A 17,594-nucleotide genomic window follows, 5' to 3' on the forward strand; every position below is an offset into this window, starting at 1 on the left:
AAAATACATTATTCTCTAGTGGCACATTTAAGGTAATATTGAGTAAATATACTTCCTCATTTGGAATTTAAGTTAAATCTATGCGTGGTGTAGTTTTACACATATGATAATATATAAAAGCATTTATTTCCTTGAAAGCATTTGGGTAGACCTACTATGAAATGACTGTTGGATTCACTAACTTCAATAGTAGATAAAGTATCTTATATTAATACTCATTCTATAATACTATTATTTATTCAATTGTAAAGTAGCATTTCTAAAATACGGTGTTTTTTGTTTTTTTGTTTTTTGGTTTTTTTTAACACCCTGTTGAAGTAGTGAGAGTGTAATAGACAACTGAGCTGGAAACTTGGGTAATTGCTACGACTACTTATCACCACTTCTCCACTGCAGGTAGAAGGTCAACATTGGTAAACTCTGAAAATTAACACTGCTTACTTTCCTTTTCAATCAGATCAGAAATGATTAAAGCAAAGGAATGATGGCAGGCAAAACAGATATGTCAGTATGAAAGGTCTAAGAAGTGCCAACCTACAAAAGGCTTGGATAGCTTAAACTTCAAAACCATGTTGATACTGCTTTTAATTATTAGTGAAGAGGTGTAAGAGAAATATAAACTCAAAAACTAAGAACAAAACTGGTAGACTCGATTCTTATTGCCCCCCAGTGGGATAATTTTTGCTAATAGATGTTTTAAAGTTAATAGATGATTTAAAGTTTGCAGATGTGGAGTTTATTGTTTAATATATAAATTCTGCATAGTATTAAGGAATTTCATAAATGGAGAAGTTTTAGCAAAAAGGAGTTCAGTGAGAACAACACATTATTCTCCAGTAGATGTAACTGTCATAGCTTTGTACATTGGTTTTGACTATAAGTGTGTTCCCTTATTTAACAAAAATATTTTGGCACACATAAACTCAGCAATTTGGTGAAGAAAAGAATGTTTATTACAGACTCTAAGAGTTAAAAATACTACATAGAATTGTTAAGATAAAGATATAGTGAAACCAAATTCTGGTATCAATCCCTTGAAACAATTGTATCACCAAAGCAATGTGCATGATTGTTTATAAGCCATCTGATGGGAGAGAGTTGAGTTAAAAAGTAATTTTGAAGCAATTTTAGTTTGTTAATTGAGAATCACTTGCACCGGATCATGCCCTCTCACTTTCTCAATGGTATCATGATTTTCATTTGTTGCTCCTAATTGTCTGTGTTTATTTTAAAGGCACTATCCTTTACACTTGTCCTCCCATTAGCATTGGATTGAATCAGCCAGTACACTCTGCAAACTCAATCTGCGGCTACCTTCCGTGGAGCCTACCTTTGCGGTTTGCAACAGCTTTTCTATTAAAAGGTCAGCTTACAGTTTAAGGTGAATTCTGTTAACAGACTTTCATTTTTATTCAATGGTATTTTTCAAATTCCGGTACAGAATGTTCCCATCTTTTGACACTAGTTATTATCACGAGCTCAGAATCAAACACAATAAAGGTATTTCTTCGAGTCACAGTCATGACTCAGCAGCACAGAAGACTTGCTCTCTGCAGGTCTCTATGTTTGACTTCCATTTCACTTTGAATAATTCATAATGGAAAAATAATATTTGACCTCTGAGAATTATTAAGAGTGCTTTTTTCTTTTAAAAGTTAATAGGTGGTTTTCAAAGTTACTTGAATCCAGAAGACAGAAAAAATCAGTGCTTTTAATATCATAAAGAAATTATTAAAATGTCAATTAATAGAGTTATTTTGAAATCCATCTAAAAACCTCATTCATTATTTTATGGTTAAAACTCGCAGCTCCTAAATTTCTTCAAATTGCCTTTAAGAGTTCACACCAGGCCGGTTGCAGTGACTCACGCCTGTAATCCCAGCACTTTGGGAGGCCTAGGTGGGCGGATCACGACGTCAGGAGATCGAGACCATCCTGGCTAACACAGTGAAACCCCGTCTCTACTAAAAATACAAAACGTAAGCCGGGAGTGGCGGCAGGCGCCTGTAGTCCCAGCTACTCGGGAGGCTGAGGCAGGAGAATGGCGTGAACCCGGGAGGCGGAGCTTGCAGTGAGCTGAGATCGCGCCACTGTACTCCAGCCCGGGCGACAGAGCGAGACTCCGTCGCAAAAAAAAAAAAAAAAAGTTACACCTAGGACTTCTACCCTAACTTTTCCCTTGAGTTCCAAATATATGTTTCTAACATCCCCTGAATAATACACAAGCATCTAACTCAAAGTCTTCAAAATGGATTACTTATGTTCACTAAACCTTCTCCTCCTCATGATCTTGGACTTACAACACTGTTCAGCAAAAATTAGAGAATTAATGTCAACTTACTTTTCTTTCCCCACATGTCTCTTTCAGTCTTTCCATTTTAGTTTACTTTTTCTTTATGTTTTCCTCCCTATATCCTCACTAAAGCCTTATTTATTTATTTATCTCTTTGTTTTTATTTTTTTGAGACAAAGTCTCACTCTGTCACCCGGACTGGAGTGCAATAGCACCATCTTGGCTCAGTACAACCTCCACCTCCTGGGTTCAAGCAATTCTCATGCCTTGGTTGCCTGAGTAGCTAGAATTACAGGTGCGCACCACCACACCCAGCTAATTTTTTCTATTTTTAGTAGAGATCGGGTTTCACTGTATTTGCCAGGCTGGTCTCAAACTCCTGGCCTCAAGTGATCCTCCCACCTCAGCCTCCCAAAGTGCTAGGATTACAGGCATGAGCCACCGTGCTGGGTCTAAAGCCTTAGTTATTTAAAACTAGATTATGATTAAAATCTCTGGTTTAAAATGCCTTCAATTTGTGTTACCTATCCAAAACACAAATTCAATCATATTATTCCCCTAATTAAAAATCTTGCAATGGAAAAAAAAAATCTCCCAGTGATTTACTGTTATCTACAATATAAAGTTCAAATTCCTTAATTATATCACAGAGGGCCCTTCCTGAGCTGACCGGTACCTATATTTCAAGAGCAATCTCACAACCCTGATCAACAGATATATCCTAATCTCCAGCCAGACCAATTTACAATCCATGAAAAATAACTTTATTTTTTCACATTCTCATTCTAGGCCTTTACATATTTATGTCTGCTTATTTTGCTTTCATTTCAGAAGCTTTAAATTCATTAAGGTAGATGTATCCTTTCCCATTGCTACAAAGTTAGGATAAAGAATAATGAAAATTGCAAAATGAGTAAGAGAAGTGATAAAATAAAAATAGAGCAAGGCAGTAAAGTATGTAAAAAGAACCTCTAATCATCACATCAGTATCTGAGCAGATAAATTTGATTTCAATTTTTTTATATTCATGTCTTTAAGCTTAGATTTCCAAGATGGATGTGATTTATGGGCTTGGATGAAGAGTTTATCACTTTTCTTTCTGCCTTACAAACATTAAAGAACATGTGCAAAGTTGAGATGGGAAACACAAAAAACTTCTTAGCTTCTATCTAGATTATGATGATACAGTTGTTTCACCAGCCCAAGGAGGTATTTTACTGGATGTTTTAGAAGAAGCCTAAACAGGGTAACCTTCATGAAGAGGATATTCATTTTCCTGGCAGCTATATATTTTCTGAAACCTAAAATATGTGGATGCCATGAAATCACAAGATTTCAACTCTAAAAAGTTTATAAATATTAAACCACTTTATTTGCTGTCTTCTAAACCTGCCTTTCATCTGCTGCAATATTTTCTTCCCAGGGTTTCTAACAGCATTAATATAAAAATTTAATATGTATATGTGCTGTGAGGCAATTCAAAAGAGAACTTTAAAAAATAATGATGTCTTTTTTCTTTTTTTGCTTTTATTGTTATTTTTAATTGACATAATAATTGCACACAGGGAAGGGGGAGCAGGTAGGGAGGAGGTGGCAAGAGGTTGATTAATGGATACTACCTATTTTCTAATAAGGAATAAATTCCTTATTTAATTTTACCTCTAACAAAATCCCAAAGTTTCAGTTCTTTTACAGAGCCTGGATATGCCCATTTTTCTTGGTTCACAGAAAGGATGCTTGAATAGAAGCACTTCTCACCATAAATAAACTGTGAAATGTAGGTGAAAATTAAATTTAGTTACAGCTGCCAGCCTTGAGTCTTTTCTTGATGGTGGTTGTCTCACTTAAACAAGCACAGCTGTTTGTGACACTGGAGACAAACAAGTATTACTACCAAGGAGGACCGAACTGCCTAGAAATGAGAAAAAAAAAAAAACCCCAACAATCTGTACTTTCTAAGGTCACTGAAGAGCTGCTGCCAGTAAGTTGATCATTATGAGTTTTCTATTGTAAGTCCTAATTGTTGACCCTTAGTTCCTAAGTATGACCTGGAAAACTGGAAAAATGAAAATGACAAAAACATTTATTGAATTCCTACTAACTTCTACATAGTTTACAAACATCTCATAATTCATAATTTTCATAGTTCAACCTCCTTTCCCCAAATTTTCATCTTGCTGGTTAGGCATTAGGCTCCCTGACTGATAAATGAGAAAACTGAAGTTCAAATGGGTTACACAACTCATTTTAGGCTACAAGTGTAGTGTAATAAAGAGTGTAGAATTTGGAATCAGAAAGCCTGAGATAACTCATTTAGTACCTGTTTCCTTGGGCAATTTATTTAACTTCTCTGTAATTCAATATCTTCCTCTATAAAATGGAGATAAGACTGCTATGAGGATTAAGTGAGATAAGAAATGCACTCCAATTAGTGCTTGGCACAAGGTAAGTGAACAAAAAATAATATTGATAGCAGAATTGGAGAAAACACTTCATAGTGTGAATTTTATGGTCGGGCATGGTGGCTCACACCTGTAATCCCAGCACTTGGAGGCCAAGGTGGGTGGATTGCCTGAGCCCAGAAGTTCAAGACCAGCCTGGACAAAATAGCAAAAACCCCGTTTCTATTAAAAATTAAAAAATTAGCAAGGCGTGGTGGTGTGCATCTGTAGTCCCAGCTACTCAGGAGACTGAGGTGGGAGGATCACCCAAGCCCCAGAAATTGAGGCTGCAATGAGCTGTGATCAGACCACTGCACTTCAGCCTGGGTGACAGAGCATGACCCAGTCTGAAAAAAAAAAGTTTAAAAAATTTTTATAAAGGACTCTGATAGCAGAGTAATGTGACAAGTAGAGGAAAGAATGGCATGAATTCCAAGGAGAGTTGGAAATACAATGGTAAAGGATTATGGGGAATTGCTAGTGGAGGTTAGAAGGAAAAAAAAAAAAAAAAAGAAGAACCTATTTAAATACTCACCTATTACTCACAGTTAAATTTTAAAATACTAAAATATTTCCCCTTACAATTTACTCAGTGAGGTTAACGATAGGCTGAAAATGATTTTACAATCAAAAGATATCTATTCTTCTGACTCGTCAATTGGGTGTCTTGTTAGAGCACTGGCTAACAAGGTAAATGCTCAGATGAAGCATGATTTGTTTAAAGAGAATCTTCATTTTCAATAACATTTTATCATTTATGGAAGAGACACACTTCTATCATTTATATATTGAAACCACTGCACTATGAAAAATGTGTATGAGTTCTTTTTTGCATTACCTGAATGTTATTTTTATTTTTTATTATTTTTTTAATTTTTATGGGTATATAGTAGGTATATACATTAGATGTTTTGATACAGGCATGCAATGTGAAAAAAGCATATTTTTTGGAGAATGGGGTATCCCATATTTTATTGTATGTTTTAGAAGAAACCTAAATAGGGTAACCTTCATGTTGCTGGCAGCTATATATTTTCTGAAACCTAAAACATGTGAATGCCATGAAATCACAAGATTTGATGGAGAATGGGGTACCCATCCACTCAAGCATTTATCCTTTGAGTCACAAACAATCGAATTACACTCTTTAAGTTATTTTTAAATGTACTGCATGTTACTTATTTATTTATTATTCATTTGAGACAGGGTCTTACCCTGTCACCCAGGTTGGAGTGCAGTGGCACAGCTCACCACAACCTCAACCTCTGGGATCAACAAATCCTCTCCCCTCAGCCTCTCTAGTAGCTGGGACCACAGGTGCCTGGCTAATATTTTTTTTTTTTTTTTTTTTGTATTTTTGTATTTTATAGAGACAGGGCTTCACTATGTTGCTTAGACTGGTCTTGAACTCCAGGGCTCAAACAATCTGCCCACCTCAACCTCCCAAAATGCTGGGATTACAGGTGTGAGCCACTGTGCCCAATCATGAATGTTATTTAAAGCATAGTACTGATACTTCTAGGATTCTATTGGATTTTGAAAAATGATAGTACTCTATGTTCCAAATTTTCCACACTAGACTGAAGTTTACAATTCTTCAAGAAGCTTTTCTTGTTTATTAAACACATGCAAGGGAGGCTGAAAGTTCACTTCAAATGTATTATATACCAAGCTCCACGTGCAACACTCTTTGATGTACATTGAACCAAAGGAAAGTGCGCAAACCATGCATTGTATCAGGGTCATTTAGGAGGATATGTTTATGGTGCCGGTTACAGGCAGCTTTGCCCATTGCTTAAACTAGGAACATTTATTCCTTATCAATATTTAAATGAGCATACTATTTGCAAAGCATTGCAAATTATTGCCCTAGGGAAGTCATAAATGCAAAGAATCAAACTGCATAGGAGAAAAAGGACAAAGCCAGCCCATTAAGACAGAAGTCCCTAGAGGAAATGAAAATGGCACTACTTCCTTCAGCATATCCTTATTTTCCCACAGAAGGGCCCCTCGCCTGAATCTTAGCACTAAAAGTGACGAAAGAAAAAGTAAAGATTTGAGACTTCCAAGAGCATCCATTAATAGAATTTAGAACTGAGTGATTCTGGTATGCTTAAAATTATGGTTTTAAGGCTCAACTACTGAGGTTTCCATGAATTTAGTTAGTTTCACAAAATACTGTTAGTTTGAAATGACATAAGGTTATGCATAAATAGTACAGGTAATCCTAGACAGGCAAGCAAGGCAGGAGTTGGCAATGAATCCATGCATTTAGTCATCCACCAATAGGTTCAATCATGAGTAGAAGCAAAAAAAATTAGAAACATCAGGATGTAGCCCACCTTTTCAACATACAGTTGATGTAATTCAACAAACCACCATTAAAAAGAGGGGAGTCATTGCTACATATTATATAGAAATACTGTACCTCTTCTCCTAAATGAGTAAGAAATAATACTTTTTTGTTTTTAATTGATGCAATATATCATTTATACATGATCTTTTGTGATTCAAGACTTTGACATGACATTGATGAGATACTACACATTAACAGAAATAACAGAAAAAAACCACAAAATTTAGCTATACCACCGTTAACGCCTTACCTTAACAAGACTTCCAGCACTTTCCCCATATAATAACTAACCTGGTGAAAAACTGTTACTACCCACACTTGATTAAAGAAAATGTGGAACAATATTCAACCATAAAAAAGAATGAAATCCTCTCATTCAAGGCAGCATGGATAGAACTGGAGTATATTATGTTAAATGTAGTAAGACAGAAAGAGAAAGGTAAACACTACATGTTCTCACTCATGTGGAAGCTTCAAAAAGTTGATGTCACAGAAGTAAAAAGTAGAACAGTGGATACTAAAGGCTGGGAAGGGCAGGAGAAAGGAGGGAAGAGGAAGAGATTTGCCAAAGGACACAAAATTACAGTTAAATAAGAGGAGTCAGTTCTAGTGTTCCATAGCACTATAGGGTACATATAGTTAATAATATGGGATATAGTTTCAAATAGCTAGAAGGAAGATTAATGTTCCCAACATCAAGAAATAAATGTTTGAGATGATGGATATGGTAATTACCCTGATCACATGTATCAAAACATCATTATGTACCCCATAAATATGTGCAATTGTTATATGTCAATTTTCTAAAAATGTTACTATAAATAAAGTGAATAAACACAGATGGGCAAGGTTAAGAATTACCCCACCAAGGAATTTGCACATCATGAAAGTGTGCCAATGCGATAAACAAGTTATTCATGTGCAATATGAGGATGCCAAGTACCAAACTATAATACTTTTTGGCTGTGAAAATAAATAATAATAACCTAAAGACATCAAAAAAATGGCAAACTAACTGGATGGAAGAACTTATACAAGTGAGTCATTGACATGGGATGATGAAGCTGATTCTAGATGACAGCATGTGAAGAAAAAGTCCCTACGCCCAAACTTGCCATAGTTACATATCAGTCTAAAAACTGGAAAGAAACTTTATTACAAACTGCCTACCGTAGTCTTTATTTACCATAAAATAATGTTTAAACCCCAATTATATGTCTGGTTAAATGGTTTTTAAGCTATTGAAAACAACCTATTTAAATGAATAGGGAATTATATACAAACCATAATCAAAATAGCTTACTCTGACAGTATTATGGAGATGGAATTATGAAATAAGTATGGAGCGTGAACTCGAATTTGTCAAGAAAGGACTGGAATTATAATAGACAATAATCCAGTATCCTTATGTATTACCTTCTCCCCACTGAGGACCACTGATCTAAAGATATAAATAAGATTAATAAATTAACACTACAATTTTAAATTTTATCTTATAAGCAAATTATGACCTTATCTGTACTGTTTGTTGTGTGATAAGCGTCCCTATGATGATAACGAACTCGTTAACATTTTTCAGTCTTTTCCCGCCATCTTGGAGCCTACGGGGCCTACTGGGAACAGGACTTCTAAAAGAGAGTATGTCTGGAAGGCCGTGGTCGAAGGCCATGTTTTTGCTGGCTATAAGCGGAGTGGGTCTCCAGATCCAAAGGGAGCTCATTCTTCTCAAAATTGCAGGTGTTTATGCCCAAGAAGAAACTGAATTGTATTTAGGCAAGAGATGTGCTTAAGTACACAAAGCAAAGAACAGCACAGTGACTCCTGGCAGCAAACCAAACCAAACCAGAGTCATCTGAGGAAGATTCACTCAGGCGCACGGAAACAGTGGCATGGTTCATGCTAAATTCCAAAGCAATCTTCCTGCTAAGGCCATTGGACACAGAATCCATGTGATGCTGTACCCCTCAAAGATTTAGACTAACGAAAAGTAAATAAATCAAAGTCTATTTGTCAAATCCGCCGGGTGTGGTGCTTCACGCCTGTAATCCCAGCACTTTGGGAAGCTGAGGCCAGTGGATCACTTGAGGTCAGGAGTCCAGAGAGCAGCCTGCCCAACATGGTGAAATCCCGTCTCTACTAAAATTAGAAAAATAAGCCCGTAGCGGTGACGCGCACCTGTAATCCCAGCTACTCAGGAGGCTGAGGCCCGAGAATCACTTGAAGCCAGGAGGTGGATGTGGCAGTGAGCCGAGATCGCGCCACTGCACTCAGCCTGAGTGACAGGGCCAGACTCTTCCATAGGTAGGTAGGTAGATGATTGATTGATTGATTGATTGATTGATTGATAGATAATAGCCTTTGGTTAAGTACTATTTGAATAGGACAATATAATAGGAAATAAAAGTTTCAGAATGAGATTTGTTGGGTTCTATTACCTCTACTTGTCAGGTACTAGCAGTGAAACCTTAAGCAAGTAAACTAACTGCTCTGATCTTTAGTGCCCTCATCTTTAAAAGTAATAGTTAGAACCTATTTCTGATAGCTGTCACTGGGAGAGAAGGTGACCACATACCTAAACACTTAATATGATCCCTATCAAATACTAAACACTAAAAATAGTAGCATGTAATTATCAAACTGCAAATACATATAGTCTTAGTTTTAGTCTGACCACTCAATTCAAATGTTTAGATACTTCAAAAATGATGCATTTGGTGACCTTTCATAACTAATCTGATAGACAAACCTTAATTAATAATAATAAAGGTAAAGATAAAACCTCAACACTATAAAATCATATGAGTATATACATATATGAAGTCTATATGTTTATGCTTAAACTACCATAAGCATATGGAAAGCATCCAGGAATTAGATATCTTATAATATACCTAAGAACTAGTGTTATGTATATTTTCATTTGTTTGTTTTTATTTCATATAAAAATCTAAAATATATGTATTTGCATTCCTATTTTAATTTCTTGGTCATAATCAAAATGCCCCAAATTATGAATTTCATAAGAACATTTGCAAGTAATTCGATAATATGCAAACAAAATTCTTATGAGTCTATTGCATTTATAATGAGTGCCTACTATGTGCTAGAAAGTATCTGAGGGTTTTAGCACAAATAGATACAAAACTATACACCACAATAATCCCAAGGAAGTAACTCTTAGTTACGAGAAACTGAATTCATTCAAGTTGTAAAGTCTACTTATGACTTTGAAAAATCGTGATATCATCTTCTACCAGCAAGTATATAACAGCATTTTAAAATTTTAACAGTGATCAAAAAATAGCTTACATTTTTTAATACATAAGTGAAAATGCAACAAAAGAAATCCACCTGAATTTCTCTTCCTGTGGTGAATTTTAGACATGAGATGCTTCTGTAGCCAAATGCCCTGGAGAAAATCAATTAGATCTGATTTTAACAACCTACTACATTTCACAATATAATAAGGGAGAAACAATGTGTATTAACATAAGACACTGCAATAAATAACTGACAAAGGAAGAACAATAGTATTCTGATATAGGTAATATTATATTATACTGATGAGTTCACAAAATATTGGACAGGCACCAAGTTTTTGTTAAATGGTTGAATGCCTATCTCAAATTTATTTTCAAAATGGGAGACTACAGAAAATAATCATTTAGGGGATCTCGAGATGCTTGGTCACATGTCTCAAAATCACTGTGTTCGGAGACACTTGTTACAGAATAATTATAAATTTTGTATTTAGTTTAAGAAAATTCTGGAGACTTAGCCATCCTAGAATGCTCTAGCCTACTTAAAAAGAAATCAAAGATTCGACAATACCCACTATAATCTTCTATAGAATCTCCTGTTTTCACAGAGAATTGCATGACAGTTACTATAGATATTGAAGCCATTATCCCCCCCAAAATGATATTTCTTTTACATATGCTATGACTATGTTTGTCTTATCTTGCTTCTCAAAAATTTAACCATGTTAATCTATCATTCAAATTTTCTTTGAAAGTTAAAATTAATAAAATTTTAATAAATGTTATATGTATATAAGGACCTTGTAATTTTTTAGAGTTCACAACTTCTTTTAAATTATTACAGTTTAATTGGTATTTCCTTAGAAAGAAAAGCAAATTGTGATAGCAAGAACAAAAATAGATTTTTCTTCATGCTTTGTAAGCTCTTCTGGTAAGAGAGTTTTAAAAATTCAGTTGAGAATTCTAAACAGGTAACAACTTTTTTTTTTTTTTTTTTTTGTGTAAACACAGTCTCACTCTGTCACCCAGACTGGAGTGCGGTGGCATTATCACAGCTCACTGCAGAGCCTCGACCTCCCAGGCTCAAGCAATCCTCCTGTCTCAGCCTCCCAAGTAGCCTGGCTAATTAAAAAAAAATTTCTTTTGTACAGATGTCGGGGGGTCTCACTATGTTGCCAAGGATGGTCTGTAATCCCAAAATGCTGGGATTACAACTGGTCTGTAATCCCCAAATGCTGAGATTACAGGTGTGAGGTACCTCACCTGGCCCAGATGACAACTCTTGAAACACACCTTAAAATTTCTGCAGTACTTTCAGATAACTAATCGCATTCCTACCTTCACAACCTTTTGAAATCAGGAGAAAACTTATCAGCATTATGCCCACTTTATATTTGAGAATCTGGAGTTTCAGCTTGACTAATCCAACATCTCTCACCCAGGCAATTCACATACTTGGAACCTAAAATCAAGTTTCCTGACTCTTCTTATGACTCTACGGTGTCTATACATTAGTTAATCTAAAATCTAGAGGTATTGTGATAATAAAATACTTCCCTTGGATATTAATGACAATTTCTTTTGAAATAACATAATGATATTTTTGTGGAAAACATTTCCTAAAAATTATACTTGTTGCTAATGCTTTAAAAACTGAGTTTTTGTATATGTATTGATAATTAAATTTTCTTGCTACCTTAAGTAACAAGTGTGAACTGGAGGAGATGAGAATATTTCAATTGACAGTCACAACTATTTTACACACCGTCAGATCCGAAACATTCATTTCAACATTTGACAGCATATAACAATCTCAATACTGTGAACTCCTATATAGTTTGCTATGGGCAAGAGACCTGCCCTTACACAAGCCTGTGGATCGATTGGTCTTGGTAGAATCTTATTTTAAGACTCTTTAGGCCGGGCGCAGTAGCTCACGCCTGTAATCCCAGCACTTTGGGAGGCCGAGACGGGCGGATCAGGAAGTCAGGAGATTGAGACCATCCTGACTAACACGGTGAAACCCCGTCTGTACTAAAAATACAAAAAATTAGCCGGGTGCGGTGGCGGGCGCCTTTAGTACCAGCTACACGGGAGGCTGAGGAGGGAGAATGGCCTGAACCCGGGAGGTGGAGCTTGCCGTGAGCCAAGATTGCGCCACTGCACTCCAGCCTGGGCGACACAGCGAGACTCCTCTCAAAAAAAAAAAAAAAAAAAAGACTCTGTAAAGCACTGATTTATGCACAATTGATCTGATCAGCCAGGCAGTCAATGTGATTTATTAGCTAAGATGGCCAAAACCCTTTGTTCTCCTTTTTCATGCAGTAGTAACTCACCTCATTAGAGGTGGAATCATTATAGGAAGCTACTGAGAAATAGAAGTTGAACCTGCTGGCCTGACTTCTTATTTCTCCCGCATCTATGGATCTACCAAATACTAATAGCTAGACACTAAGACCAGAGCTGCTGTGCACACATGCGGAAGCCACTGTACTAGAGACGGAGAAAGCAGATCAGAGGTCTCTAATATTCTTCCACTCTGAAACATTTCCAGGTATCAAACTCATTCATTTAGCTTCATGAGAAACTCATTCATTTAGTTTCTAGCAGATATTTTTTCTTTATTTAACTGCAGTAAGACAAATGACTTGTATTACTTTGTAATTATGGTGCCTAACTAAACATAAGACTAACAATGTGTATAACAAGAGTTGGCAACCTACAGTGTACATCCAGACATATGTACACACAAATGTATACATACGCTTACACTCCTAATGTTGCACAAGATCCAGTTGAACAGCCCAAACAGGTACATCTGTAGACAAAATATACATTTGAATTTGCCAAGCACTTATATTTCCTATAATATGTTGGGGAAGGATCTATAGCTCTCATAGGTATACATCAGTACATTTGGTACAAATGTTCCTTCCTCTTGTTAAAGTTTATCTCCCAGCCAAGATACCCTAAGTCCCTACTGATTACTAGCTATCTCCTTAAAATTTGTTAACAAATAGTTAGAGAAGGAATGTAACAGAGTAATTTATGTTCATTTCATGAGATAACTCTACTTTAAAACAGAGTACTACTCAACACCTTTGGGCTCTTCCATGCAACCTTCCACTAGGAGTGCAAGGCCAGGAACCTTAATTCCAGTAGTCTAAGCTACGCATTTCCCTTTGACTTGATAGAAGATTCCTCCCTCCCAACAGTTATTTGGAGAGATGTGACCTGCTAATAGCTTCCTTCTATACCGTATCCGTCTCTAAAAGAATGAACACTTTGCCACTTCCTTGCCCACCCCCGATGCACAACAATAAAGTCAATAAGAGACTACTTAATATTCTACTATTAACAGTTTAAAAACCACACATGATTATTCAGTACAAAAATGTTGAGGAGAAATACATTAATTTACTATATATGTGCTATATAAATTGTGAAAAGTTTGGATTTAAAAATTCAGATTTACTTAAGCCCAGTTATATAATTTCTATACAAAAGTACATATGGCCACTGTCTTTGAGTTACTCTGACAAATGAATGCTTTGGAATATGCTGAATGAATGCGCAACTTTTAAGCTGAGCATTATTTCAATAACTTTAAAATGCAACAATGAACAAGACAATTTGTAAAATATGTGAATATTTTTATAACTCTTTCAGGAGGTACAATACAACCTATCCTTATTACCAAATAAGCAATGTCAAATGACAAAAGCTTTAGCTATTGTACTGGTTCAAAAGAAATGCAACATGTGTGTGCACATTTGTGCTGTGATATGTACGTCCATGAGTATGCTTACAATCACATATTCAAGACCAGAAATCTTTACTGAAAGAATTACAGGTGAACATTTTTCAGTGTCAGAACATCAGTAAGAGGAAATATAATCTAAGATCTGAAGTTATTATTCTCATCAGACATTTGCTGTTGACCACATAAACTTTTTCTTTAACCTTCTTCTTAATAGAAACTAATCAAAGGCAAGTAGCTTCTCCTGATTTAGGTTTTTGTTTCAAAACTTTGGTTGGATTACTATTTTAATAATTACCTATTTACTGCTACAGTTAAAACTTCATGTTTAAATACATTTTATAGTTTACATTATAATTTACATTACAATTAGTATATTACATTATAACTAGTAAATAATGATGTTATTGGCCATTTTGATTTATTTATTATGTCCTATTCTTGAAATAAAACTTTGCCTATATTCTTAATGGCTTAAAAGAATAGTTTCTTTTCCTTTAGTTAATTGTATTTTCTTAGCAGCAGTTTTATAAATAGAATAAGACACTCTAGGGAGAATACTGAGCTGGTATATAGTGGCCTTCTTGTTGTTGAAATCATTCACCCTTTGGACTTGTGAACCACAAAGCCCCCAGAGCTCAGCAAATCCCAGCATAGCACATGCCAAGTCATGTCTTACTGCTTTCACGTAGTCCTCACATTCTAACCACCACCCCAATATCGCTAGATAGCTCAATACTGATGAGTATAGCAACAACTGAAATCATAGTCTATGGAATACAGTCCTGCCATCAAGCACATGTTGTTACTATATAAAGAATACAAATTCATCTGAAACTTGGGACTACTTGGGATGAATTTTTAGTTTGAGACCCCAAAGATTCTTAAAATTGTCTTGTGCATTTTGTTTAAAAATTGATACGTAGTCTAGTCATTCTCAGTGGGCTACTGCAGCCATTTAAACAGTGAGTGTACAATCTCTGCCTAGTTAAACTACACATTTACATGGCGAGAGTACCAATGAGTATGTTTCATCAAACATTCCTGGAAGCTGTCTGGCCAATAGGAGTGGTTTGAAACGGTTTTCTAATCACTGTTGAAATCACTGATAGTACTGTCTGTCCACACTATGACAGACAAAAGCTGAAATGTATTAAACATAGCAATCCATCATCCTGCAGATGGGAAGCAGGAGCCAGCCGAGTTCAGAGGCAGTGACTACCCGCTGCTTAACAAAGGCTGGAGTCCTGACAGTTCAGTCCCTTCCTTGCTCTTCGCGACCACCCCTCCATCTGAGATGAATGAGTGTAATCAATGAGGGAGAAAGCCTGCTGAGGATCTCAAATTCAAACATTGTTACATTTAAAGTGCTGCTTTTTTTTTTTTTTTTTCCTAATCAGAACTGTTGCTTAAACAGTGTTCTCCAACTACAAGAAGACAAGCATTTAAGTGAATGAATGAACAAATGAACTATAGATTCAAGAAGCATATCCTTAGAAAATACTGTCCTGGTGTACCATTAAGTTTAGAGAACTAGCTTTGAAATAAAGCTATGATCCTAATTCAGAGGAAGTTTTTTTAAAAAGCCACCCAATTAAGGGTAAGTTTACATTGTTTGGAGCAAAGGAATAGTGATGTTCCCTTTGAATGACCAAGAGATTATTTTTAAATAAGCACCAAATACAAATAAAATGCTATTGGCTAAAGTTCAATTCGTTTTGCATACTTGTTTGTAATAAGGACAGATGAGTCACAAAATAGCCAAAGGGAGGGAAAAAACCCTCAACTACTAACAGCACATTAACAAAGTATAGAAACGAAAGACACTTTTCTTTGGATTTCAGCCTTGTCATTTCCAATTTTCTGCTCCTTGGACATGCTTGTATTCAAATTCTGGAACATCTATTCAGCATATCAATCCTAATTAGACAATCTGGGTCTGGAAAGGATGAGAGCTGGGTCATTTGCATAATTTAATCATAAATACTCAGTGATACATATTTCCAAATGCATTTGTACAATTATCTTTTCATCCTTGGGGCAATGGTATTAATATGATTAGGCAATATTTCTGGAAAAAACAGACAAGTATGCACTCTTTTTAACTGCAGCTTAGGGCGATATGAAAAATTAATTAATTTCTGAAGAAAATCAATTTCTCTACGTGACCACATTAGACATTGCTAAACCAAGACTCAGAAACCTCTCTCAATCACTACATTTTATCAGGCTCTTCTAAATTCTGATTAGTATTTGAACAGTTCAATAGAAAAACTGGTAATGTATCAAAGAGCATCTTAAATTTTGAAGAGATCTTTCTGCCTACTTTCTTTTAGGGCACACCACTCTGCTTTACTTTAATGCATTGTTATTTAACCAGTCAATGAGAAGCCTGTGCTTTTGGTGTGAACTCATCTTGAGTGATCTTTTATTAATGTACATTAACCAATTTCAAGGACAACAGGATAAGGTTACTTTGGAAAGGCTTTCTCAAGAAATGGATTTATATTCATCTAAAATAATCCTAATGCACATGGCACTGTTTATTATTTAAAAATTAGATAAACCAAGTCCTCTTTAAAAGTACCATTTTCGTAAGAAAAACATTGTAATATACTTAGTGGAGCTCTAAGAACCCAGGTGGCTAATCTGATTTTTTAAAAAGAGATTCTGCTTTGTATGTTAATTAGTACAAAAGAAAGAAGTCACATTTGTGAGTTTAAATGCACTATTCTTTTCTTTTCAATCAAATGAAAAAGTAGAAATTACTGCATGCAAATATTCAATATTCATTTAATTTACATAAAGGTGCTTGAACAAATTTTTGATTCTAACAAGCTCATTTTTCATGCGTTTTGTCTTTCATCCTAATCTAGCATCTGTCATTCCTTTTTGAAGTTATTATCGGCCCAATTCCCTCTTGGACATGGTTGCTGGGTGACCGGTATCTTAGCACCCACTTTGACAGGAACAGATGTGAAACTGATCAAGAGATTTCCCAAGGGTACCTGAAATCACAAACAACTTTTGTGAAAAACAAACAGCATTCCTGTCATGGGCCCTTATTTAACCCACTCTCCAAAAAAAAAAGAGCAAAAAGTTTACTCCAGATCAAATATGCCATTTTAATTTTATTTCCTAAGCTTGGAATAAAATACTGTAATTAAATACAATTGTATTATATTTCACAAATTTGAATTTAAGAGGTCTGTTCTAAATATCAATAGCTCAAAAATCCAGATTTTGGCCTGTTTTTGGCTAGATGTTTATAGGTAAATTTCATGGCAAAATGTTTCTATTTCATGCACAATTTCACTAGAGTTTCAAAAAAAAATAAAGGTGGGTTATGATGATAATTTGGATGATAAGAGTATTCAAGAAGATGAAATTCAGTTTGGTGTCTAAAAGCTTCCTATTTTGAGTATTGTGTACAATTCTGTGCAGTAATAAGGATTACTCTACTTTCAGAGGATTGGCTACAAAA

The 17,594-nt window shown here is 35.4% G+C and overlaps 1 protein-coding gene and 1 pseudogene across 2 annotated transcripts in view; one reads left to right on the forward strand and one right to left on the reverse strand.

The window, feature by feature from the left end:
* DACH1 (dachshund family transcription factor 1) overlaps positions 1-17,594 on the reverse strand; it is a 435,030-nt gene that overhangs the window by 404,735 nt on the left and 12,701 nt on the right. The window lies entirely within an intron of this gene.
* Positions 8,731-9,066, forward strand: LOC102137574 (large ribosomal subunit protein eL33 pseudogene; annotated as a pseudogene).

This window comes from Macaca fascicularis, chromosome 17, assembly GCF_037993035.2.
Source record: "Macaca fascicularis isolate 582-1 chromosome 17, T2T-MFA8v1.1".
In the NCBI taxonomy this organism is placed as follows: Eukaryota; Metazoa; Chordata; class Mammalia; order Primates; family Cercopithecidae; genus Macaca; species Macaca fascicularis.